The sequence below is a fragment of the Vanacampus margaritifer genome, chromosome 2 (genome assembly GCF_051991255.1).
Source record: "Vanacampus margaritifer isolate UIUO_Vmar chromosome 2, RoL_Vmar_1.0, whole genome shotgun sequence".
Lineage (NCBI taxonomy): Eukaryota > Metazoa > Chordata > Actinopteri > Syngnathiformes > Syngnathidae > Vanacampus > Vanacampus margaritifer.
In genome coordinates this window covers 31,317,717-31,344,166 of record NC_135433.1, presented here as the reverse complement: position 1 = coordinate 31,344,166, position 26,450 = coordinate 31,317,717, and the positions used below count along the sequence as shown (strand labels likewise).

Here is a 26,450-nt window from a genome sequence, read left to right as displayed (position 1 = left end):
TTGTATTTATCCCAGTGTTTAACCTGTAGATGGTGATACACAGATGGAGGTTTGCCTTAAATTCAAACTTTCAACAAACAGGCAGTAAAATTTCAAGATAAGAATATCCTGATCCAGTTTAAGGTTCATGTATTTGTATATATCAGTGAACTAGTACATGAACGTTAAGATGTATATCAAAAACATTGCATAAATATTCAAACGACTTTCCATCAGTGTACATGTGCCCAGCCGTGACACTGTTCACCATCCAGACGATATATTCCTTTCATCACCACTGGGTGTCGCCGTTATCACTGTTACCTCAACTGTCTGTCAGTCTGTCTCACAGGAATGAAGGGACCCTGTTTGGTGAGGCACACAAATAGGGAGAGGGAGGGAGAGAGAGAGAAGAAGAAAGAGAGAGACAAGTGAGTGCCTCTGCCTTCCCGCCTGTGCGCAGTGCTCCGGCCCGGCCGCTCCTTCCTTCCTCCCTCCTCTCCCCCACTTCCTCCCCACAGCTGGCTCGCTCCTTTTCGGATGCTGGGAGCCTTCATCTTTCACACTCCGCGCTGGACCAAAAATACCTCTGAGACTGGAACGACCCACAGCCCGTTTTGCATGGTTTGAATTTTGGATTCCCACGCCGGAAAGGAGGAAAGTCGAGGGGCGAAAACGAGGCTCTCCATCCCCCGAGGGAATTTATTTCACAGTAAGCAAGCGCAATGTCATTCTAGTTTCCTTGGTCCCCATTACCTCATTTCACGAATTCCACATGTGTAATCTAATAACATAGAACGTGACAGAAGGTGGTGTCTTTTTTGACAAGACGCGTGTTTCTGTCTGCCAGATGTTATTTGACGACAGTCGTCCTCACGTGGATTTACGTCTTATTACGCGTTTTAAGGGCTGTGGTGCGCTCGCATTGATCGTGGGCAGAAAATGGAAACCCCCTTTTCAAATAGACTCGCCATCCATCCGTCCGTCCATCCCTCCATCCCTCCCTCCCTCCCTCCCTCCACCGCTCCATCCCTCCCTCCCTCCCTCCCTCCCTCCCTCCCTCCATCCATGCATCCGGGTCGGAGGAGGGGGTTGCTAATGCGAAATCTAAATTACTTTCAGATTGACCTAAATTTGAGCGATATTGTAAGATTATAATGCGTGACAGTGGTTTAGCGAGCCCATCCCCGCTGGCTTTGCGTTGCCTTTTGCAACGCGATGGAAGTCTTGTTGTGTGGTTCAGCTTGCGACGGGGAAGCGAACGCACCTTACAGCCAGTTTGCAGCTCCAGCCGGGGCCTGCCTCCCTTCCTGTCCATGTGTAAAAGACCTCTCTGTGTGTTTATCACCACCTCGGGCCCTTTCTCTTAATCACTGTGGAGTAATTAATCCATTCTTTCCCCAGATTGCTGTGCTTCATAGGGAACATTTTAGTGTTGCTCTCGTTTGTTGTAGTGGACTCTATGACCTGGCATAAATGTGGATCGTATTTTGTTTCAAAAAAGGTTTCAAACTCAAGGCAAGGGGGCCAGATCCGGCTCGCCACTATAGCAAATAATGCACCTTCTATGCTTGGCTGAAGTCTGTACCAAAATGGCAATATAGTAATGTTGAAATATTGTGCTGCAAACATGTTTTTCTTGCCAACCCCCTTCTAAAAACAAAAGCAACAGTTAGGCTAATACTATTTTCCTTGACTTGTGATTTCAAAAGTAGTTATCCATCAATTTGTCCATAAGAATAATGAGGTGATAATATATTTAAATCAGTCATAACAACCATCTGAGGACAACCATAAAGATAATGTGGCCCATGACAAACAAATTCGACAACACTGCCTTAGGGAAACTGGATACAACAGATGGTGTGTAACGTTATTGTACTTCATGAACAATATTCTATCATAACCCTTATAGAATTGTACTGAAGTCAATTACCTCTTTAGTATAGGTGTCTGTGGCTGCTGATGCATCTCTCCATGTCCTCTGTGTTTCTGCTGTGTTGGGCAGGAGAGCATTCTGCCCCTTGTTGCCTTGGAAACCTCTAATTGAAATTGAACATGGCCTGGCAATGTCTCTGATTATTCTGTCATTTTGTATATTGTGTTTTCTAATGTTATGGTTGCGTTTTTTATTTAATACTTCACCATTGCAATCAATCAAGCAAAACCTGTTTGTTTAAGTGGGTAAAATATTTTTAAGCCCAGGGAACATGCATTCCCCCATACTAGAAAAAAAGTGTAATTGCACATCCACTATAGTTGGCAGTGGGGTTCTCATTGCCAGAGTTTACACAAGGAGTATTAGCTCACACACAGCACAGAGCTGGAGATATAGGCCCTGTCCCAATACTCGCACTTCCTCCCTCGTGCCCCGCAATTGCACGTTACCGCTGATGGGTGCGAGTGTGTAGGGTGTCTCAGTTCTCCGAAGTGCAAAAATAGCAGGAAAATAATTACTGTGCCTGTGACGAAAAACAAAGGTGTACGTATCAAAAAGTATTCCTTTCAACATTTGTGTATATATATATATATATATACATATATATATATAGTGCTGTTGCCGTATAGCGACCTTTTGTGCATGCGCCACAGAACGTGTAGGGGCCACAAATAAATGCTTCGCAAACCCAGGCGTGGAGCCATAGCGGCGATCGACTGGGGTTTTTACTTTAGTACTACTGTACTGCAGTTCTGATATCATTTCAAGCAGCAAAATTACCAAAACAGCAAACGCTGGCAATGTTTGATGACGCAACTGAACACAGCGGGGCAGTCGATGACGTCACAGGCCCTGTCCCAATTCTACAATTTTTCACGCTTGCAACCTGGGCTCTCGAACACTTTCGTGCACATCTAACAAGTGAACACGTCATTGAAGAGCGTAGTGTAGTGTGGGTATTGAGACAGGGCCCTAAAGTGCACTGTGAACAAAACTTTGGAAAAAGTATTTAACACTAACAAAAAGGAAAGCAAAGAGAGACAAAAGAACAATGTAAATAAATCTAATTAAAGGTTCTATATCACGGTATTTTAAGCCCTTCCACACTTAACTATAGGCATATGATTAAATTGTACCTTTGACACCATGGTGAAGTCATTGTTTATGAAATACTGCATTTGGTATTTTTCAGTAAAACCCCGCCTCTCCCCATGTGGTTGCCGCGCCCCTCTCGCGCTGCGTTCGAGCACTCCTCTGAGTGGCCACGCAAGACCGGCCAGCCCTTGCAGTACAACCACGTCTTCTTTAATTGTGGAAATTGTATGGATGTTAAATTCTTCAATAAACATTTGAGAAAAAAATGGCTCCTGGCTGCAAGAAATAGCATTGGAGGAGGAGGGGAAGAGAGAAAGAATGAGAGAAAAAACAAAACAAAACCCTGACTGGGACGCAAAGCCGGGAACTTCTGCTCACTAGGTGAATGCGCTAACCACTTCACTATTCGTTGAGTTATCTTCGTCAGCGCAAACATTTTACACAAGGGTCAACCACCACTGAAGCTTTGGGAATTTAAGACGGCCAATTGCACTTCGGCATTGCAAGTGTGAAGCATAATTGATTGCTTTTAATTCATTTGGACAGAATGATAACTCTCTCAGAGAATGTGGACGTGTGTTTAGTCCGCATTGGCGGTGCGGGGGTGGGTCCACACCTGATGATGTCATAGAGTGAGTACCCGCTCGTTTTCTCGGGTTGGGAGGGGCTGGTGCTTGGAGAGCAGAATGACCTAGAATTTCTCATAGAGGGGCGAATGGTGGAAAACACCACTTCAGTCATATTTTTGGTGAAGAATTAGCATTTTAACATGGCTAAAAGCTCCAAAAAGTTCATTTTTCATGTTACTGTTCCTTTAAATAATGTTATGCAAAGGTGTGTTTATAGCAATTTTATGGGGTGTATGCTCTCACACAATCTGATGATAAAATGATACACAGTTTTCTATTGTATTTCATTTAGAAACTGGATGTATTAATATAGTAGGCTTTTGACAATTACCCAAATATTATTCAATATTAGAGAAGGGCAAATAGTTGTCATCATCAGTGTTGTAATTTGGCCTCTTGTCTCATGTTGGCACATTGACATGAGCATTGAGCAACTCATCATCTGGAAGATTAATCTGGTTTGCAAGAGAGCACACAACTGTGCTATTTTTAGTGATGGCTACAAGCAACATGTGCAGTATCCCAAAGCTTTGAACATCAAACTCACGCAGGTTAAGCTACAAGCCGCAGTTATTACTCCAAATATTGCTGCTGCTTTTCCGTAACACTTTGAGCAGCCTTACAGCTTCCATCGAGAACACAGAGGCCCCGCCCTCTCCTACCTCACCCTCCTCTCACTTTCTCAGCCTAATAGCAGAAGATTCATGGCACATACAGCCAATGTCGAGCAAGCGATGCATTGTGCTCACGGCATTTTTAACAGCCTGTTATTTTATCATCCTCATTGGTTGAGCTGCTGCGGCCTCAACATTCTTCATTAAGTTTAAGATTTAGAAGATGATGATGCATTTGGTAAAGTTTCCCTCCAGTCTCAGTGAGGCGTATCATGATAAACTGGTGAGCTCGCTGTAAAAGTCTCCCTATGCTAATAGTCGCATACATTGTCATGCCTTTAGCGCTCAGTAAAACTGTGCTGCAAGTTCTTGATTTATCTAGTTACAGGGTTAGGTTTATGGTCGAGGACATACAATATAGTCAGGCAGCAAAATTGTTTAAAAGTTATCGTTAAACCAGCCTTTGATCTACACAGCACAAGAAAAAGGAAGGAAGAAGCTCCTATCTACAAGACACAAAAAGTGTTGCTTGCTAGCCCCTTTTTGCTGCACGGCGCTATACATCCATTAGTCACATCTAATAGAGGCATACGTTGTTATGGCAACAGACTTGTGAGTGAAAAAGTTGAGGTCATGCACATACCGTTTAAACACACTTTTTAATGTCCGCGCTTCACCCAGTGGTCGAAAATTGGCCACATTTACTTTGAGGGATAAACATGACGCAGCAATTTTAGAACAAAGATAAAACAGCACGTCAAATCGCAGAGGAAAACCATTTCCATACTTTAGAAAGTTCTCAGAGACATGATGTTGCACATTTATTAGTGCCCCTTAGGTAATAATGATAAAAGAAAAGACTATGACATGATTGATTCACAATTATATGGACTATAATAATGCATCATTTCCAAAAGGGTGCACAAAAGAACAGAAAGTTTTTGGTTTAAAGCAGCATTCCAGAGACCTTGCTTTAGTATTAGCCTATTCGGAACTAATGGCTTCGTTTAAAGAAAACAAATAAACTGCTGAACTTTCAGCTGTGTTTTTATTATTCATATTGCAGGTGCTTTTAGCTGTGTGTTTTTCATATGCTTGCTGTGGTGCTCAAAATAGGGTTTTTTTCTGCAATAGTTGCTGCTTTGCGACAAAGACAAGCTTGCCTTTCACAAAATGTAAACAATTCAATAAGAGAGAAGCTTCATTGCTGCCATTTTCTAACCAAGTTTCCTTGTCCTCTGTCTTGTACTTCCATTCATATTTCAGTCACAGGCTTGAACTAATTGGTAACTTAATAGTTCATTCGATACAGACGCCTCATTCTGATCGGCTTCTCACCATTTCAATTGGCTGGTCTATTGGGTTGAGCTCAGCTAATTGCTTAGCCATGACAGAATATTGTCATTGCATATGTTTAGACATTTTGTATCCATTTGACAGAATACAAAGTATAGCTATAGGCTATCTCAGAATTCATGTTGTTACTTTCAGTAATTCATATATTATTTTGGGTCAGCCATCCACATTGTCTCGACGTGACAGTCTCTGTTTATAACCTTGAGAGACAGGTCGAGGGATACTCTGCAGCCATGTCATTACATCCCAGTCATGACATCATCTGATTCATAGCGACGGCGCTAGTGCTTCCTAAAAAGAGCAGATGTGAGAAGATAGTTTACTTAGTAAAGATCTTTGTCCTTCAAACTATTCCACACCAAAATATGGCAACTAGAAAAACAGAATGTTTGAAAGTGGGGACACTGGAGGAGATATTTGGTGACTTGGAATAAATACAATACTAGCTGCATACTTTCCACATACTTTATCACTTAAAAACAAATTTACAAGCAGCATTTGCAGCATCCTAAAAGTCGAACCCAACAATCCTTACCAAGATATTTTTGACTACATGTCCATCCATGTAACTTCACCATTTGGAACTTAGAGACCAATTGTATTGACTGTACTCTATATAGTAGCAGATGCAATTGTATGCAGGCGGTAGAGTGACTCTTCCTCTCCATGCACTCACCGTTCTTGTGCCAGGCTGGTTCACTAATGGATGATAGGAAATAACAGCTGCACTTTGCCTCCTTGTGTGAAGCCGAGTGGTTTTCTGTCCTCTCCTCACCCCTTAAAGCGGACAGAAGTCAAAAGGATCTATAAAGAGGCAACGAGATTGTTTTGCGGCGCATGTCATTTTGTCACTCGTGATCGAGTGTTCACAGCATGAAAATTGTCATTTGCTTTGAAAATTGCTTTGTACTTATGCTGTTTGGGTCACTGTATATCGGGAAACCGTTTACTTGTGGCAGGCATTTGAATGAGAGACTGCATTATTATTTACCCAAAATACATGGAACAAACAATACAGCTTTGAAGATGGAGTGGATTGTAATTATAGCAACACACGATGAAGCTGTTGCTGCATCTTTCATCCCTTTGCCAAGCCAAGCTCAGGCCAAGGCTAACATCATTGTTTCGGTGAGTCGTCCTTCTGGCGAGGGGCTAAGACCCTGGGTGAATCGCAATTCATTATTTGCAAGCCCTCAATCCTCCCTCCCCTGTTTGCATGTTAGCTCCTGAGCTCCCACAAGAGATTCCACGGAGGAGTCAGGGAAATCACTCAAGGAAAACGGAATGGAGGGAGAAATGTTTGGACTAATGATAGCTTCTTTCCTCCGGCGATACCAATCCAATATGACACGTATCACGGATTAATTCGCTTTGCGGCTGCCCTTTTAATACTGCTGCAACATATGTCCTTGATGGTTCGTGTGGAATCATGCAATCTCATGAATAAAGAGCACTGTTGTATGCTTCTAGTTAGACCCGACCGTGACCGGGCTTTCTCCTCAGATTAACTTCTGGGTCATGGACAATCAAGGAACTTGAAGCAAGGAGGCTTACAAATAAGACACAGGATGCAGCTCCTGAGGAGACAAAATACTCCCATAATTTCCCTCTCATTAAATAGCTCAACCAATCAATCCCCTGTGGAGCTGCCAAGTTGCCGTTGCCAAGTTGTGGTTGACATGGCAACTGGTTGTTGTGATGTCAGCCACGTGCGGTCTGGCAGTTTGGGCTCTAACAAGGCCAACCCTTGTTAAGGACTTGTTAGGAGCAAGACAATGCTGTCATGACAATGTGGTTCGTATATAGTGAGGAGATCAGAGGGCATGCGGTGTATAGAGAAAATGTGAGCGGATGGGTTGGTGTGGAGCAACCACATTATACCTGCATTGATTTATGATTTGTGGTTGTAATTCGACAAGGCCATAGTAATGAGAAGAATCTGCTTTCTAATCCTAGTTAAGCATGATCTGTTGTTGAGTGCCTGTCCACTACAAATGGTCCTTGACACTCTTTCGAGGTCATAGACAGCTAGCAATAAACGAGTTTGCGTAGCAGTTTAAGAATATGTCCTCACATGGCACAGCAAGGCACGCACAGACTAGCTAATGCTATGCTTAGTTTTTCATTGATTGTTGCCCTGGAAGTGTTTTTCAAACAAATACATATTTACCATATTTATGACTAATACTGCATTAGCATGATATGCTAACCTATGTCCTATGGTATGTTAGTGCCAGACTATAGCATGTTCCAACTTGCACACAAATTTGGGTTACCTTGACGTCGTAAACTGTCACAAAATGAACATTGTGATTTGAGGATCATAGTGAACAATCAGTGTCTCTGTGGGGGTTGTTTAAATTACCTTTTTAGAATGATCAAACTCCCTTGATTGTAAATGTAAGTGTTAACTTTATAGCTATTTAAACTACTGTACCGCTAGTCTTTTGTTTATGGTAAAGACAGCAAAACATTTGTTTAAAGGCGCTGTCTAACGTTTTGACTCAGAAATAAACACTTCTTAAATACAGGATCTTTAAACATGAACTCCTTCTCAATCTACACCTCAGGGCTTCTGTTAATGTGTGGTGGTGATTTTGTCCTCAACTAACCCCCCCCCCCCCGCCACAACAAAACATTCAGCGGATAATGCACACGGTCGAAAACAAGAGTAAATCTTGGCTTGGCATTTACCCGCTTCCGAGCTCTGAAGGAGCGGCTTGGACTGAAGAGCGACGCAGAGCTCGCCTGCTTGCTATTCGACAGGTAAGTGCCAAACAGAAAAGAAAATGTTAGCTTGCTGATTTAGCGACATGTTAGGTTAAGTCAGATTGACAAGGGTAATATAGAACGAGGGTCAAACTTTTTTTCCCTTATATTTACACCTGGCAAAAAGTGAAGCTAAGCAAAAAGGCTGTAGCAACCTTTGGGGGTGGCTTGCGGGTTGGGTAGTTTCCGACGCTCTGGACTGGTCATGAAGGCATCACAGACTGTTTTTTTGGGAAGCTACGCACGTTATTGGCTGTTTTCGTCTTGAAAAGTGTTGTTAACTCCACACTTGTCCTGAGTATTTCACCATAGTTACAAGGCGAATGTCGTTTTGAACTATTATTCCTGTCGGTGATCGCCGGTCTCGGATCAGTAATGTGACCATTTGCAAGATACCTCGTCACTCACTATCACAGCTTACTTGGCTGAGTGCGGTCAGAGGCAGGGGGCGTGAACGTTGAGCTCGTACGGGTTGAACCATGGGAGGGGTCCGTTTTGAATTGTTTGTTTGCAAACAGAAACGGTTTGATTACAAACAAAAATGGTCAAATTCCGGACAGTGCCTTTAAACTATAGTTGTTTTATGTCAGCCGTATCTTGGCTTTCAGTTTAGCTAGTTCAGTTCACTTAAATGTACATGGGGTTGTGTGGACTGAATTTATAGTGGAAAATGTAGTTATACAGTTTGCAGTCTGGGGTCTAGTATGAAGACAAGATAATAAAAAGTTATAAAGCAGCAGCTGTAGAAGTAGTCGTAATGAAGCTCTGACTTGGTGGACGTGACCAATGGGACACTACAGGTCCATGGCTAGTTGGTACAAATATGTCACATCCCCTGAGGCTATGGTACTGATTACAGTAAATAGAAGGATTGTAAAGAAAATGTATATAAACTACAATCATTTATGCAACAGATAAAAAAAAAACAGTCTTCTTTTAACATTATTTTCCCTTTAAAGTCCTGTAAAGTAAGATTCAAATTAAAAGAACAAGAACAACCCTACTACTAATCGCTTCATGTATCCACAACGCTACTGATGACAGGATCACTGTAATGAAACTTCATATAGACTGTAATGGACTATATCAGAGATATAAAAAGTCTTCTTTTAGTATTTTTTTCCCTTTACAATTGTTCAATATGAACTGATAGGACATGAACAAATGACTTAACTAGTCGCTTCATGCATCTGCTACACTCCAATGTAAGTGTATGACTTTGCGTGGCCTTGTCTTTTTGAAAATGTGTCATTTTGACTGGGTGGGCGTTGGAGGATTAGTTGCAGTCTGACAGCCTATTTCTGTGGTCCTTACATCATTTCAAATGTTCTTGTCCATATTACTGTTGAGAAAAAGCAACACAGAGCTTTTAAGCTCATAATGAGTTGCAGCAGTTCCTCCCCTGAGGAGGATTCATTTCAGTTTTGTATTCATTCTGTGATGTTAGGTTCATTAAAGAAACATTGTGCTTTTTTGACAAATTAAAACTGTTGCAGTAAACATGTCTGTAAAATATCTCAAGGGTCAAGCATTATAAACACTTCACACACCCTTTTTCTCGTTTAGCTGAAATTTGCTTTTTTTTTGGTGTCAGCCAAGAATGATGGAATTGACCCATCACATCGACACATACACTCCTGGGCCAATGGAACCGTCACTTGCCTATGATGCAGGTTGGCGTGGGTTAGCTTCCCCGCCTGGGAGACCATGTTTGTATGTATGTGTGCGTGTTTGTGTGAGTGAGTGCAAAAACAAACAAAAAAAAAATGCTTCTGGGCCAATGGCCTGTATGGATTTCATTACCATGACAACTGTGGCGAGTGAAGGGTTTGAAGAGGCGAGTGATTTCTTGCGGAAGCAGAGCACAGAGCATGGGGAAAAAACGCCTAAACATTTCAGGAGTCAGCACCTCATACATTTAATATACTTTGCACTTGGTAATTATTTACACATCCTAAACGAAAAATACTTGATATGACTTTGATTTGGTCACGTTAGCAAGGGATATCTGTAGGAAAAGATTTACTCGGATGTTTAATTTCATGCCATAGGCACTCTGCAGTCCCTGTCCAACTATTTGTACACAAGCAATTAAGAAGTTAAGTTTGTATGAGACATCCCTTGAAGCTTGAGTCAAGTTTGGATGGATAAGCTACTCATGCTCCATTGTCCTGACCTATACAGGTCAACTTGTGTGGTTTATTTATTTGTTTAGTTATCTTATTTTTTCCACCTTCTTTCTTCATGTTTTGCAAATATCATTATCCTCAAATCTTAAATGATAGAAATGACCACCAAAGAACTACTGCTTATTTCTTTTATTAGTACTTGAGTGTAAGTATTAAAACAAAAAAATGAGTACCCTAGATCTCATTCATTTCCAACACTTTGCAAGCATGTGTATGTGTGCACAGTTGCGTTTGTGCAGTGGAGGAAGTGGCTTTTGGCCAGTGTAGCACGCCATTGTCTGGCTTTAAAGCCTCTTCATTCACTCGACTACCATTGAAGCAGCTGCTCGACAGCCACTAATCTGCTGAGGTTTGCTCAGCATTTTGGTGCCCCATTCAGCCATGCAACATATCGCTTTTGGCAGGGGAGGTAGGTGCTTTACTGTGTGTATTTGTCGCTTTGCATTTGCAATGCTTGCTTAAATAATAATAATAATAACTAGAGCTGCGGGCAGCTATAAAGGGCCCTCGCAGCCCGGGCCACTTTGGGGTACTTGCAGGTTGGGGTAGTGGCACATTGGAAGCAGAATTTCGTTGAAAATGGCATAATAAACCTTTACATATGGATTTTTTTTTGCCAGGTGTGATGAGTGTGCAAAGCTTTTTGGTCAATGATAAGACCCTCAAAAATCAGCGTCCTATTTTATGTTTTGACAATGAGTTTCCCCTATTAGCATTGTTTTAAAAGTATATATATATATATATATATATATATATATATATATATATATATATATATATATATATATATATATATATACACACACACACACACACACACACACACACACACACATCATAGTTAGTTTTACTCATAGCACAATATTGATTTTATTGTCCATAGAGGGCATCATAAATAAATAAATATAAGTACATATGTATGGATTGTTCTGATGTCACTAAACATTTTGAGTGGTGTAAAGTAAAAAAATAAAATAAATAAATGACAGTTATCACACTCGCAAAGAGTATCCAAATTTGTGACAAAATACCTCGAAATTTTTTGGGGTCGACCCAAGGGCTAGGTGGTGCTATATTTATAATTGACTATTGTCATAGTGATACGTTCATGTCGTGACTATAAACATACAAGTGAAATGTGGGATTTTTTTGGAGCATGTACCAGGGAGTTATTACGTATTTTGTCTTTCATAGCAAAGAAAATATGAAGCACAAAATATGATGCCCCGCCCCCGTCATATAGTATTTAGAAAACTCAAGATCCACCCCCCCCCCCCCCCCCACCAGGTCTTGACATGGTCCAAGCCAAGATTGAAGTCAATTGGATCAAACGTGTAGGAGAAATGAGCAAGAGTATGCCCCCTGTAAATGTTAAAAATCGGACATTCAAAAATTCGTAGCTCACTTCCTGTTCATTTAAGCTTATGGATCCAAGAGACTTTTTTGTAGGTCTTGGGCTCCCTCAAATACCACATTTTTTTCATAGATCTTGCTTAAACGTACAACTGGGGCTGCTTCGTTAAAAAATTCTCTCACAAACTGCGTTATGATATAATGAAGGCCTAAACACTCTTCTGAGCAAATATGAGGTAGATCCAGTTAAAGGGTTGGGGAAAAAAAGTAGAAGAAAAAAAAGTAAAAAATAAAATAAAAAAATGCCAGTAGGTGGCGCTATCAGTACAAATAAATATAAGTTCCTAGATGTATTCAAACTTGGACTGTCAACAAATGTGTGACATTTTGAGAAGATAGGATCATCTGGGTCAAGCTAACGCAGCTTTTATTGTCACAGTGAATCATCAGACTTCGTGGCAACGTAACGGCCACGCCTTTTGGCGAAAAGTTATAATATTTGGTGTTGGGCATGATCAATATCTTAAGGCTTTTCTAACAAAATTTCAACTGGATCCCTTAAACGGGCTCGGCACAATGGATAAAAATGTAAAGTATGACATTTCTTGTCACCGCTACATGGCGCTACATGTATAACCAAATATTTTCATATAGATGTTTTCAGGCTGTGGCTATTAAGATGCATGAGAAGTTTGGGATTTTTTGGAGCTTTTACAGCGGAGTTATTTAGCATTTCGATTTTTTTTGATGAAGGAAATATTAACTCTTTTACTGCCAAAAACGTTAAATGACGTTTAGTAAAAACCTACGGAGGAGCGCCAAAGACGTTAAAAGACGTTCACCAAGTTTTTTTTGTTTTTTTTTGGAAACGGGTGGAGGAAAGCCTTGGCCAGCTGTGCTGAAAGTATCAAGCAGATCTAGTTAGTATAATGCCTATTTTTGGCCCCTAGATGGCAGCGATGACTTTCTTTGGACAAGATTGGGTAGGCGTCAGTAGAAGACGTGAGGCGGAGCTAGAGTGTTGAGGGGACAATGGCTGAGGAAGCCATAATGGCGTTGCAAGACGAAAAGCATCGACCATTGCTAAAGAGCACATTGATGACGACAATGATGATGATGGTGACTCCGAGGTTGACGCCGAAGTTAGAAGTGTTGACGCGGCGGCTATGACCACGTCATAAAGCCTCACCGACTAGCGATGCTAACGCCGGAAAACGCGGAGCACAACCGAGCACTTCTGCACAAGCGGACGTTCAATCGGACGACGAAGAGTACCCCGAGTCCAATGCATATTCATCGAAGGAGTGGGTACAGTCTGATCACGGAGAAGACACTGGTTATGGACTACGATGCCACCATGAATGGAGCGGATACGATGGATCAACCACCCGGTATAGGAACTGAAGGACAATGAGGAAGCCAGACGTAACACCACCGTAACGTCACCGTATCATGATCATGAGAGTAGACTTGATGGCAACATGGCCAAACACATATACTTGCTATTCCCCGGGAAAAAAAGCCAGCAAGAAAGTGTAGCGTCTGCACGCTAAGGGGCCATCGCGGTGAAACTAATATGTTGTGCAAATCCTGCTGCGTCGCCTTGCACGCAGGGGAGTGTTACAAAAAGAAAAACTGTATTTGAAACATCCACACAATTGTAAATAGTACCACGGTTGCACACATTTGTAAATAGTTTGCCAAATTGTTTTGTCAAATTGTTACACTGTTGAATGTAAATAAACGTATTTTGCTATCAAAAAACACTTTTTCATTGTTGGTGGTAGTGTTTTACAGAAGTAAAGCACTGTTTAGGTGTTTGTGGCATCATTCATGGAAAAAAAAAGGTCTCAAATTCACTAGAGTGTATGAAATAATATAGTTTCACAAAAAGCTTGATTTCTCCATATTTTGTTTCAAAACAGAGCATTTGGGTGAAACTAACCATTTTCTATTGTTGATTACTGAAAAACGGAATAAGGTAGAAACAAACTTTTTTTTCTGATGAAAGATGAGAGTCCAATCTTTATAGCAGTATGTGTGTTTCCATAGTCCAAACACAAAATTTTCTGTGGACCTTGAAAGATCAGTCAAAATGCTTAAATCGGCTGGCACTGACGGCATCCCTTTTCTGAAAACGTCTGGCAGTCAAAGAGTTAAAGGCAAAGTTTGAGCCCCCCCGTCATATAGTATTTCAAAAATTCAAGTTGTTCCCCAGTTGTTGTCCCAGGTCTTGAGGTGATACATGCCAAGTTAGAAGTAAATCGGTTGAAAACTGTTGGCAAATGGGCAAAAAGAATGACCACAGTGAATTGTTTAAAATGGGCCAAAATTGGACATTCAAAAATTCATAGCTCACTCCCTGTACATTTTAGGATATGGCTTCCATTGACTTTTTTGTGTGTCTCGGGGCGCTTCACGTGCCTGCCAACTTGTAGCCCTTGGTCAAACGTGGCAGGATTGGTGCATATTTTTCCACGCTAGGGGGCGCTATATGTTCTTATGGCAACTTCATAATAATTCTTTTTTCGCAGAGCCCGAGGAGCGTGCAAACTTTGGTGACTTTTCGTAAATGTTTTAATCCCCAAAAAATGAGATCGTTTACAAAGAAGAAGAAGAAAAAGAAGAAGAAGACGACGAACAAAAAACAATTGGGACCTCGCAGCACTAGCTGCTCGGGCACTAATAATAATACGAACGAAAAACAATAGGGACCTCGCAGCAGTAGCTGCTCGGGCCCTAATAATCCAAGTTTAACGTATAACCAATAATGACAAAATGTCCATTAAGAAAACATCAATGGTAAGGTATAATTGTGTATTGGAAGAGGAGTGAGCTTTTCAAGCACTGTGATAAAAAAAACAAAAAATAAATAAATAGAGAGCAAATAAAGAAGCCAACTTAGCTAGTGAAGTCCAAAGTTATCATAGACTGGTCAATTTTTTACTTAAAGTGAATTCATTTTTCATATAATAATTTTTAGCTTAACTTTTTTTTCTTTTATTTTCTTTTTTAGATATTCTACATTATAATTTCAGTTTGTTCGAATGGTTCAAAATGTTTTTTCTTCAGTCGTGTTTGATGTACATTAGAATACCTTTGTCCTCTGTGTTGGCAATCAACCTTGTAATAGTTGTATATTGACCTTCATGCTTCATTATTATTTTACAACATTTTAAAGTGATGAGTTCTTGTAACTAGCTCGAATCAGCAAAACAGGATTTTAAAGCTTTTGCCTGAAAATGTCATACTCCTACCTTCTGAACATAGCTCAAAGGAAACCGACCCCCCCTTTCACTGCCATTGACGTTTATAGACGTCAAGTAAAAACCTACGGAGCACTGCCAATGACGTCTAAAGACGTAATCCAATTTTTTTTATTTTTTTTTTGAAACGGGTGCGGGCAAGGCTTCCGGAGCTGTGGTGAAAGTTCCCAGCCGGTCTGTTGTGCCTAATGACTATTTTTGGCCCCTAGAGGGCAGCGATGACTCTCTTTTGACAAGATCGGGTGGGCGTCAGTAGAGGCGGAGCTAGAGCGTCGAGCAGGAGATGAGAATGGAAGACAAAGGAAAAATGGTGGCCGGTCGCGAGGAGCTCACGCCCGAGCCGTTTTTTTCAAAGACCAAAAGCATCGCTGAAAGAGCACATTGTTGACGACGATGATCATCATCGATGATGAAGATGAGGGTGGTGACTCCGTGGTTGGGAAGCATTGACGCGGCAGTAGAAGACGTTAGATGGAGCTAGATGGAGGAGGGAACGGGCAATGGCGAGCGTTTGCAAGCAGCTCTACACTTACAAGACGAAAGGCATCGACCAACGCTAAAATAGTACATTGATGACGACGATGATCATCATCGATGATGATGAAGGTGAATCCGAGCTTGACGGCGAAATTGGAACCGCTGACGCGGCGGCTATGACGGTGTCGTAACGCGGAGCGCAACCGAGCACGCACAGGCGGACGTTCGATCGGACGACGGAGAGTGCCCCGAGTCCAATGCATATTCATCGGAGGAAGTGTGTACAGTCTTTTTATTCCCCCGGAAAAAAAGGCCGTCAAGAAAGTGTAACGTTTGCACGCAAAACGGACCAATGTGAAAGTGAAAGTAAACTGTTGTGCGCGTCCTGGCGTCTCCTTGCACGCAGGAGAGCGTTACAAAAGGAAAAACTGTATTTGAAACATCCACATAATTGTAAGTAGTACCACAGTTGCACACATTTGTAAATAGTTTGCGAAATTGTTTTGTCAAATTGTTACACTGTTGAATGGAAATAAACGTATTTTGCAATCAAAAAACACTTTTTCATTGTTGGTGAAAGCGTTTTACAGAAGTAAAGCACTATTTAGGTGTTTGTGGCATCATTCATGGACAAAAAGAAGTGTACAATTCACTAGAGTGCATGAAATAACATTGTTTTACAAAAAGCTCTTTTTCTCCGTTTTTTGTTTCAAAACAGAGAATTTCGGTGAAAGTAACCATTTTCTATTGTTGATTACTGAAGAACGGAATAAGGTAGAAACAAACTTTTTTTTCTGATGAAAGCTGAGTCCAATCTTTCATTTGGTAGTATGTGTGTTTCCATAGTCCAAACACAACATTTTCTGTGGACCTTGAAAGATCACTCAAAATGCTTAAATCGGCTGGCGTGGGGACAACCCGTTTCTGAAAACGTCTGGCAGTCAAAGAGTTAAGTTTGCCTAATAAGGATTTGTCAGATTGAGCAGTGCCTAGCTCATGACTAATCATTGTGTCAGCCTGAGAGATGAAAATTCTTCTCGACTGCTTCCCAGCTCCATGCGGCACATGCTCTCCCGTGTGTGAGTCGAGACTTGGGAATTCCTCACAACTGCTGCACTCAAATAAAATAATAGCTATAATCTTTACTCATCTTGGCTTTCAGGCTGGATCCATTTAGTCCGTCTTGTCCTTGATCAGGACCTTTCCTAAAAACATTTTGATGGACTTTTTCCAATTTAAATTAAAGAGCGCCTATTTTACTTCAACTGGGAAAATATTTCTGAACTAATCATTAAAAAAAAACGGGTTTATCAAAGCTGAGGTTTGCTCATAGCCAACGTGTGTGGCTACAAGTTTCATTATGCAGTGTGATTTGCTTTTAGTCTAGTATGGAATAAGCAGATGACCGAAGGCAAAAGAAGCCACACGCATGGTTAAGCCAGACAGACCTTCAAGGCAAGGTTGACTCAATTTCACCAATTTATTCGGGAACAAACATGTTAACATTTTGGCCTAGTGGCCTTCATCAGGGAATGAGCCTTGTGGTCAGAAACGTTGGCCTTGTCAGGCTATCATGCAAGAAGAAATCTAGATTTGATACATCAGTGGATGGTCAGGAGATGCAAGGTCAAATTCTAAACATCATGTTTAATGTTTTTAAAGTGGGGATATCGGTTTAGATTGCTTTTACTCTCTGATCAGGGTCACTCCAACAGATATGTGTTCAGAATAAATACGACAGAAGGCAGACTGCTCCAAACTATAAATGATGTTTTTTTTATTTTTGAAAGTTAGTGCATTCAAGGCATTTCGTGAAATTGTGCAAATGGGGCACATTTTTGAAAACTGTAAGAAAAAGATTTGTGTTTTTTAGTTTTGGAGCCAGCCGAAAGTGATCGTTCATTTGATGCCGTGCTATCTTTTCCAGCCTTTCCACTCAAAACGTAGCCTTTAGGTATGACTTTATAGGCTGCAACATCAAGAGGAGAGAAAATCAGTCGACAGAAAGCGGTAAACACTCTTCAGCAGTGACTGCCGGAATAAGTGACACATGAAATATGAGAGACAGCGCCACTTTTCACTATTTATAGCAAGCGAGACGGTGAGTAGCCACATCACAAACACGTCACATCGCTTCATGGCATCATTTTTTCATTCGCTTAAGAGCAATATTGGCCAGTTTTAAAATGCACGTACTGTATGTAACAAAAGTGGCATCTGACATTTGTGCCACTTCCAGAGTGACTGTAGGCTAAATAAAGCTTTTCGATTATCTTAACCATAAGGTCATATTTGAATCCTTATAAAGAAACGTTTTTCTTGCTTTCAAACATATCTGAAGCTTCCATTAGTGAATAAACTGCAGGATTTATTTTTAGGGCCCGAGCAGCAACCGCAGTGAGTGAATGAATTGTATTTTTTGGGGACCTAGACATGTACAAAAACTCATCAAACTTTGCACACTCTTTGGGCCTTTTTGACAAATCTGATCATATCCATCCATGCATTTTCCAGACCGCTTATAAAGTTGCATAACAGGCTCTGTAGCACCCAATAGAGTGGAAAAACAAAACCAATAGCAGCACGTTTGACGTAGGGCTACGGAAATTGGCAGCACCCCGAGACACTCAAAAAAGTCCATTCATTGCAGCCAAATGGTAACATTTACAGGAAGTGAGCTATGAATTTTTGAATGTCCAATTTTGGCCCATCTTTGCACATTAAAACATTTGCCTCCTTGCCCTAGAAGATTTATCTGATTGACTTCAGTTCAAACTTGGGCTGAACCACCTCAAACCCTGGGGCAATAACTGGGGGGAAAAAAAATCTTGAGTTTCTAAACACCATATGACGGGGCGGGACATCAAATTTTGCGTTTCAACTATGCTTCACCATAAAAGAAGAAATGCTGCCCTGCACAAGCTCCAAAAAATCCCAAACTTCACATGTATGTTAATAGTCTTCACCCGAAGGCATCTATATGACAATATTAGGTTATACATATAGCGCCACCTAATAATGAGGTGAAATCTCTTTATATATATTTTTTAATCTGTGCCAAGGCCGTTGATGGCCGTTCTCAAAATGACACATATTTGATCAGTCCAGACCTAAAGACACCTACGAACTTATGATTTTGAGGGTCTTAACGTAGATGAAAACGCATGAAACTGCACACACATATCAGGCCAGGCAAAATAATCAATATTTTAATGCTTTATTGTTATAGAGTTTGAAAAAATGCTCAGTAATGCGCTGTACATATTTTTTAACAAAGCAGCCCCAGTTGTATGTTTCACTTAGATCTAAAAAAAGAAAAAAAAGAAAAGAAAAGAAAAAAAGTTGGAGGCAAATAAAACAAAAGTCTCATGGAGCCACATGTTAAACCCAACAGGAAGTCCACCATTTCAGATTTACTTTCAAATTTATCCCCATTTTTGGCTTATTATAGAGGTCACAATTTAAAGAACTCTTCCCTCAGATTTGATCCGATTGACTTGAATCTGTGGTTGTTTCATCTTAAGATGTTCCCAATGAAAAGTAAAAGCAAAACTTTTTTTATGCCAAATGCTGTTGCTGCGGCTACACGCTGTTTGCCAAGAAAAACTATGCTGATTTGGTTGGCCTAAACATGCATGAAAACTCATAAGACCTGGCAAAAAACAACAACAAATCTATATGTAAAGATTTTTTGTACCATATTCAAAAAGTTCATATTCCAATATGCCAGTAGCCCAATGTGTATGTACCCCGAAGTGGCCCAGGCTGCTAGGGCCCTTTACAGCTGCTCACAGCTCTAGTTATTAGTAGTAGTAGTAGTATTGTTAAATACAAAAATTGCATTCCTCATTCTTCGTTGTTAACCACTAGGGGTGGGAATCTTTGACCGTCTCATGATTCGATTTGATTCCGATTTTTGGGTCTGCAATTTGTTTCAGAATCGATTTTCGAATCAAAATGATTTGATTGACAATGATTTCTGCTTCAATTTATAGATGAGCAAAGAATCGTCATGATCTACTCCAGTCTGACTCGCCAATGCTAATTGGCGCACTACTCGCAGCACTTTTATCACTCAAAAGAACGGCTATTCATGCAAGTTATTATTACTATGCATATACTAAGCTAATGCTCTTCTTACGCTACAAAAAAACAACTTTTATTGGTATGATTTGATCTTGACTTTTTTCTTCTAACTCTCTAATGTGGCTACGACTTAACTGTGTATCAGAATGTGCGGAACCACACTGCCCCTAAGTGGCCAAATCGGGTACAACATGAACCGCGCTCCCAATAAAGGCACACACAAACAAGGGCAAGACAGTATAAAATAATTTAAATAAAATCGATTTTGGGACATTTAAAATAGATTCTAAATCGTACTAAATGAGAATTGCGATTCTTATGATAATCTTATAATCAGGAAGCACTTTGCTCGTTGTCATTTCAGTTTTCAGCATGTCTTAACTTGTGCCATGTTGAAGTGTGTGCCAGTCAACTCAGCTGGTTGATGCTGCTGTTCTCACGCTAAACTTGGAATTTTGCCATGGTCTGAAGCGAACGCAAAGGCTATTTGGCTGTCTTTGATGCTGCCTCCCCAAAGCAATTTCTTCCATGATGTCATTACTTCTGAGAAAAGCCCTTCAAAGTTGGCCCGATGTATTATGCATGGCACTAGTGTGGCTAGCAACGGTGCTCGCAGTGCCCTGAGGTAGTAATGGGGAAGCTCACAGTGTGGATTATAAGAATGGGAAGGTTTTGAACGGAATATTTATGGTGATGCTGAAATTCTTTTTCTTCAATTTTATTGGCTCAACTTTTTTTCTGGCCTCTTGGTGAGGAAATTAAGTACAGCATAATGGTATTTACGTACAGTGGCTACTTGTCAGTTTGGTCATTGGGGCGGGTCCATGCTGAACTGGGAATATATTCTTCAGATATTGTGCATTATGTAATGCCTTCAGTCGGATTGGTGTTGGTCGTATAACGGTTCCTTCGCTTGACTTCAGTGCAGGCAGTGTTTGATTCAATTGCTACTTGGCTGGCAACCAAACCAGGCTCCCTCCCGCTTGCCGCGATGACCCTAAGCAAGATACGATACTATGAGCATTAGAGGTAGAGAAAATAGATGGATGGACGGTTGGATTAGTATTAGCATCTAATAAATGTGATATTCAGAGCGAGAAAGAGAGACCAAAAACATACCCCCTTTTCTGACCAGTTTATTTCAGCACTTACTCTAGTGGTTTGGTGAAACCAACATCATAAGCTTTTTTCCAAAAATGGAATTAAGACGGCTAAGGAAAGTGTTCATCTATTAAGACATGCATACTCCATAATGTTTGATACCTGGAATTTGCAAAACCTCCATACCTTAGTCTTACCCTTTTGGGATTAGTATCAGAGTCAGGATTTGTAATTATATGTGTTTATCCCACATTAACTTGCTGTCTACATGGAGGTCCAGATATAGTCCCAAATGGAGCTAAAAATCCTTTTTAAGACAACAGCAATGCTTTACACTTCGTAGTAGGCTTAGAAGTGACATTCCACCTGTCTGCCCAAATTTCCTCCTCTCTGAATCCAGAATACATTATCTGGCTGCGAATGTATTACCATCTCCTGCTCGCATGCGATAATGTGGAGTCATCAGTATAGAATTCCTGCAAAGTAGATTAGAGTAGAAGAGCGAGAATTACCATGTGCCTCCGTCCACCGATGTGTCAATAGCCCCTTTCACACTGCCCATCAAAGCCAGGTTTTTCCCAGGTCGTTCTGTGTGAAACGTTCCCATACACAATCAGGAACTGACATTCCCACATATCTAACGATTTGCCGTTGGAAGCCACATCAGCTGCACGCAGACAGGAATCTCCCGCTTTGGTGGATTCAGTCTGAAAGGCATGTATGTAGGCAAATAAACGGCAACTCTACTGTTACGTCAAATTTCTGTTAAGGCAGTGTGAAAGGGGATAATGAGGTGTAAGCCCTGGGCCCTGTGGTTCACATTCATTGTTCGATGAAGGCTAAGATGCTTGAGCAGAGGCCAACGGATGGTCTATTGCCAACAGCCATGCAGCTCTACGTAAAGTATATGACTCATCCACATTCTAATGCTGCATTTGAGATCACTGACACATTTATTTCGGGTTTTAGTTTCTCAAATGCTGTATTGTGTTGTTATTATGTGCACCAGTGGTCTGTTTAGATGATGCCAACTCAAACATATGACTACGTCTTATAGCGTATTTCCACTGCAGCCCAGCACCGCGCCGTATGAAGCTAGCACGGTGTTGGCGAGCGTTTCCATTACAGCTGACCGTGTCGGAAAGTAAACCGTGAGGAGCTGCTCGCGGCCCTCACGCCTAGGACATGACGTAAAACACCACGGCAGTTGATTGGGCGGTCGGTCCTGTGATGCCATCAGTAATGGACATCGTCATCCTCAGTTGCTCCTTTGGTCTCTTGAGGTCTCCCTGATTTGTTGGAATTTAGATGTTTCTGGGGTTGATGAAGGACTCTGGTTGGTGGCCTGGTGGGTGGTGGGTGGTGTCTGGTCGGTGCTGGATTTCACTTTCCTTTCTTTTCTTTGGTCCTTCCTCGGGTCTCCTGACGGCCTCACGACTCTGGCTGGAAGTGTTCGGTTTAGGGAAACGGTATGGGATTTTTTAATAGGTTTTAGGTGAACTAATGAATACACACACACTCACACGCATACACATACACATACTCACCCACATACAAAAAAAAAAAAAAGACAGCAATGATGATGACATGTCAAATCGGTAAAATTACCAAATGAACAATACTGAGCTCTCCAGAAAAAAAGAAAAAAAAAGTAATGGACATGGTCCGTTTCCTTTTTGACAAGTGTTGGTCTTCTTCTTCGCTCCCGCTATCAGCTTGTACAGCCTCGAGGGCTTTCAGACGATAAAACATCATCCTTTTCTTCGCGGCGGCGATCCTCCTTGCGTGGCAAGCGCCACATCTGAACCACCACAAAAAACAGAACTAGCAACTGAAACCGGGCAGCGTCGTCCTCTATGGCTTCCGTGTTTTGGTTATATATTGTTTCCCGTGCTTCACTATTGTGTCGCAGCCAGTTATGCGCTACTTCCGCCCAGCGTCCCAGATGCGCATTGGAGGTGGAAACGCAGTTTGTGCGTGGGTTGGGCTGAGCTGACCCACCAGCGAGGTTTGCGGTGCGGTGCTGGGCTCCAGTGGAAATACGCTATTAATGTCCTCATGTAAGCACATGCTCGCAGTCAACATTAAATTACTACATTACAAGACCTTTTTTTTTAGCTTCATTATTGCAAATGCTGTGCATTTGAAAAAATTATCTTACGAATAATGTTAGTGATACAAATTTTTCAGTGGGACTTAAGATTGTGACTGGTTTACACAATAGTGTTGGGGTTGACGGCAATATGGCGTAGAGGTTTAGTTCGGCTGCCATTTTCTTTAACAAGTGTTTTACATCTTTGTTTATTTATACTTCAATACCTAACAAACCAATTTCCACGTTTTCAGAGGGCTGCGGTAAAGTGAACATGAAAGAAACTAGTCCGCTTTGATCCAGAATTAAGAATTAAAAACAAAAGCTATTTTTAAAATGCTATTTAATACAGACCCACAGAAGACTGCCGACCTGCTGAGCCTTCCATCCATCCTTCCACAGTACAACTTATCCTCACGAGGGACGCTAGTGTGCTGGAATCTCTCCCTTCTGTTGCGATATCAGCCCTGGCAGGGGATGCACCTCGCGGCCTGGCCAATGTCAACTGAGACAGGCTCGAGCTATTGTGTGACCCTGCACAGGATAGGCTGTATAGATGATAGATTTTCATTGCTTCAGGGTCTGTCACCTTATTTAATTGTGGTCAGTAAAAGTACTTTACAGGTGAACAATGTGATGTTCTCTGTATGCCTTTAATTTCTGGAACATTATTTACAATATACTGTACTGTATAATATATTATGTGCCCTAAATTAAAATGGAAGAGGTCCATCCCTGCTTCCAATCTTGGTTCAATACCTTATATAGAGAGTTTACATCCTCTCTCTTTTTTATCCAGTTGTCCACAAAGTAAATTCCGTAGACTAAATTTGACTCTATCAAGAGTGGGACCAAATAGAATCAGTTTTAGAGTGATATGTACACTTGGAAGAAAGTAAAATAAAGAATTGAAAAAAAATAAATAAAGTCATTTATGGGTTGAGGAACGAGGCTACCGTTTGCTTATATCCAAGAGGAGACATCGTTTTTGCTCTCTTGGAGTAATGAAGATTCCAGCTGATACAAGCGTTATGCTAACACATAGCAGGAAATGCGTGGTTCAGGGCGCAGATTTGCTGTCTCCCAAGCTGAAGTTTATGAGTTTGTTCCTCAACCCTTGAGTGACTTTTATTTTCCCCCAATTATTTATTTTACTCTCTTCCAAGTGTAAATATTACTCTAAAACTGAGTCTATTTGGTCCCACTCTAAATAAAGTCGACTTTACTCTACAAAACTGTGCATAGATGCTTGGTTGTTTATGCAGAGTGTCAGACAAACAGCAATTCAAGCATGAGTGAGTTGGATATCTATTATAAGTTTTAGGTTGATTTGAACACATTGGCAAACCCATCCACATGCAAGACGAGTTGTACGTCCTTCCATTCACTTTCTCTAGCACTTGCCCTTATTAGCAACGTGGGTGGGCTGTATCTCAGCTGACCTAAGGCGAAAGGCAGAGTACACCAAGGACCGGTTGCCAGTCAAAAATTCACACTCACAAACATACCTAATGGTGCGTTTTGACTGCATGTGAGCTATTTTGAGCTTCTACTGCACCAATTGACCAACACAGCTTCTTGTCTCTGGCTGTTGCTTTTGTTGCTAAATGCTGAGGATCACAAGCAGCCTTGTCACTCGAGTGGTTGTAATGTTAATGTGACTTTTAATTTGTTGCAGCACAGTGGGTGTGACCGCTGTCGTAACCTCAATAATTACACCGTGTGGTGAAATCGCTTGTCAACATAGCCCACCTAGTGGATTTAAGGAAAATAATATGTATACATAATTCATTTTGTTGATCATATTTTTAGCCACACAAGCTTGTTTGGAGACTCACATGTAACACTAAACAAGGGCTACTTTGTAGTGAAGATGAGGATGTTCTCCTTGTGTTTGTTTTCTTGCTGCTCTCCATTGGGATTTTTGCAGAATTTTTTTCCCCATACATTTCCCCATCTTGAAAAACAAACTCATCAACAATGAGGCAAAAAATGCATCCTCGATAGTTTTCATTTCATCCGGATTAGTACTTCATACGGGACTAAAACCAATTCAGTGCTTTCTTAGCGGTGTTATTCCAGTGAGTACTATTACACTACATGAAAAATGTAATGTCTCAAGCGTAGAGTTTCCCTGTTCACTTGAGTGGCATAATTTAAATGGGAAACCTAGAAATGTGCACTTTTCCTCGAAATTGGCTGGCTTCATGGTGTGTGAGCCAGGAGAAGTGTATCTGTATGAAAGTGACTCATAAGTCTGGGCTTGCAGTGAACGCGACCTGGCAATGTTTCTCTCTTCTCTCACTCTGTTGAGTGTGTCACTTGCAGCATATTCGGCTAGCAGGGGAGGTCAGCAGCGATGCTTACTTTCAAGGCTGGAGGAACACCCCAATAGTTTCCCTGTTGTTTTGCAAATTCCTTGCCAGTAGGGGTCTCCCATTCCAACAGCATTCCAAGCCAATCTCAAAGTCGATAGTGACTCTGAGGCACTCTAGTGTGCAATGCGAGATCGTCTGGAGTGCTTTGTTCATCAACGTACATATGCCAGCGATGTGTAGAGCCGTTAAGTGCTGTTTCACTGGATGGCTGAAGGTACAAAAGCCTGTTGCCATTCATAGAACAGAAGACAGTAAGTCGTGGCTCCCTGTAAGTAGATCAGCTAATCATATACGTGTGAGTAAATTGAGAATCAGATCCATTAGTTTTGGAATGGCTGAGCCATAGCCTAGACCTAAATCCGATTGAACACTGTGGACAAGAGATGTTCTTTCCAATTTTGGACCTACGTTGCAAGGACGATAGGTATTGGGAAGTCCACATGTGTCAAGTACAAAGCGATATTTAATGAATTGTACACATCAATAGGTTACATTATTTTATTATTTATTGTGGTCTTTTTTTTCTTTTCTGTTTTTTTTTTACTGTAGAGACCCCTTATACCTGTGTAAATTTCTGCTGTAGCTGCTTATATGAGGCAGAGGGTTTTAGCTGTTAGTAACTACATATTGTAATAATAATAGTGTAATATCCCTATTTCAATTCCCCATTTATCCAAATGAACTCTAACTGGCAGATGTCAGTGGTTAAAATTGGTGTTTGCCGATACTGATACTAGTATCGGGAAGGGCCCCAATACTGCATTAAAACACTGGCGTCGGTATCTATCGGCGAGTAGGCCTACAAACAAAGAACAAGCCGATACCATTTACTGATACTAATATAGAAATTTGAACGCAGTGCACACTCACTGTATGATCACAGGCGTTCAGTGCATACATTTCCTGTTTCACAAAGGTTTTTAACTCATTTGCTCCCCAAAACGTATAAAAACGTTCTATTTTAAATATTGCCATGTTTCTAAAAACATATTTATGTTTTTATTAATGTGTTTTTTTTTATGCTAGAGCATAAACAAAGCATTGATGCAGCCTCTGACCTGAAAAGGTCACATAAAGCAATGGTAGTACTATTACAAAAAACAGCAAGCAGGTGGCAGTACAAGAGG

General features: G+C 41.1%; 1 protein-coding gene across 11 annotated transcripts in view; it reads left to right on the top strand.

The window, feature by feature from the left end:
• Positions 1-411: 411 nt before the first annotated feature.
• The window catches only part of ctnnd2b (catenin (cadherin-associated protein), delta 2b), a 144,575-nt gene continuing 118,536 nt past the window's right edge, over positions 412-26,450 (top strand). For all 11 annotated transcript variants that reach the window (XM_077556413.1, XM_077556417.1, XM_077556411.1 and 8 more), the window contains exon 1: positions 412-691. The gene's annotated coding sequence lies outside the window, so the exon portion shown is untranslated. The remainder of the gene's footprint in view (positions 692-26,450) is intronic.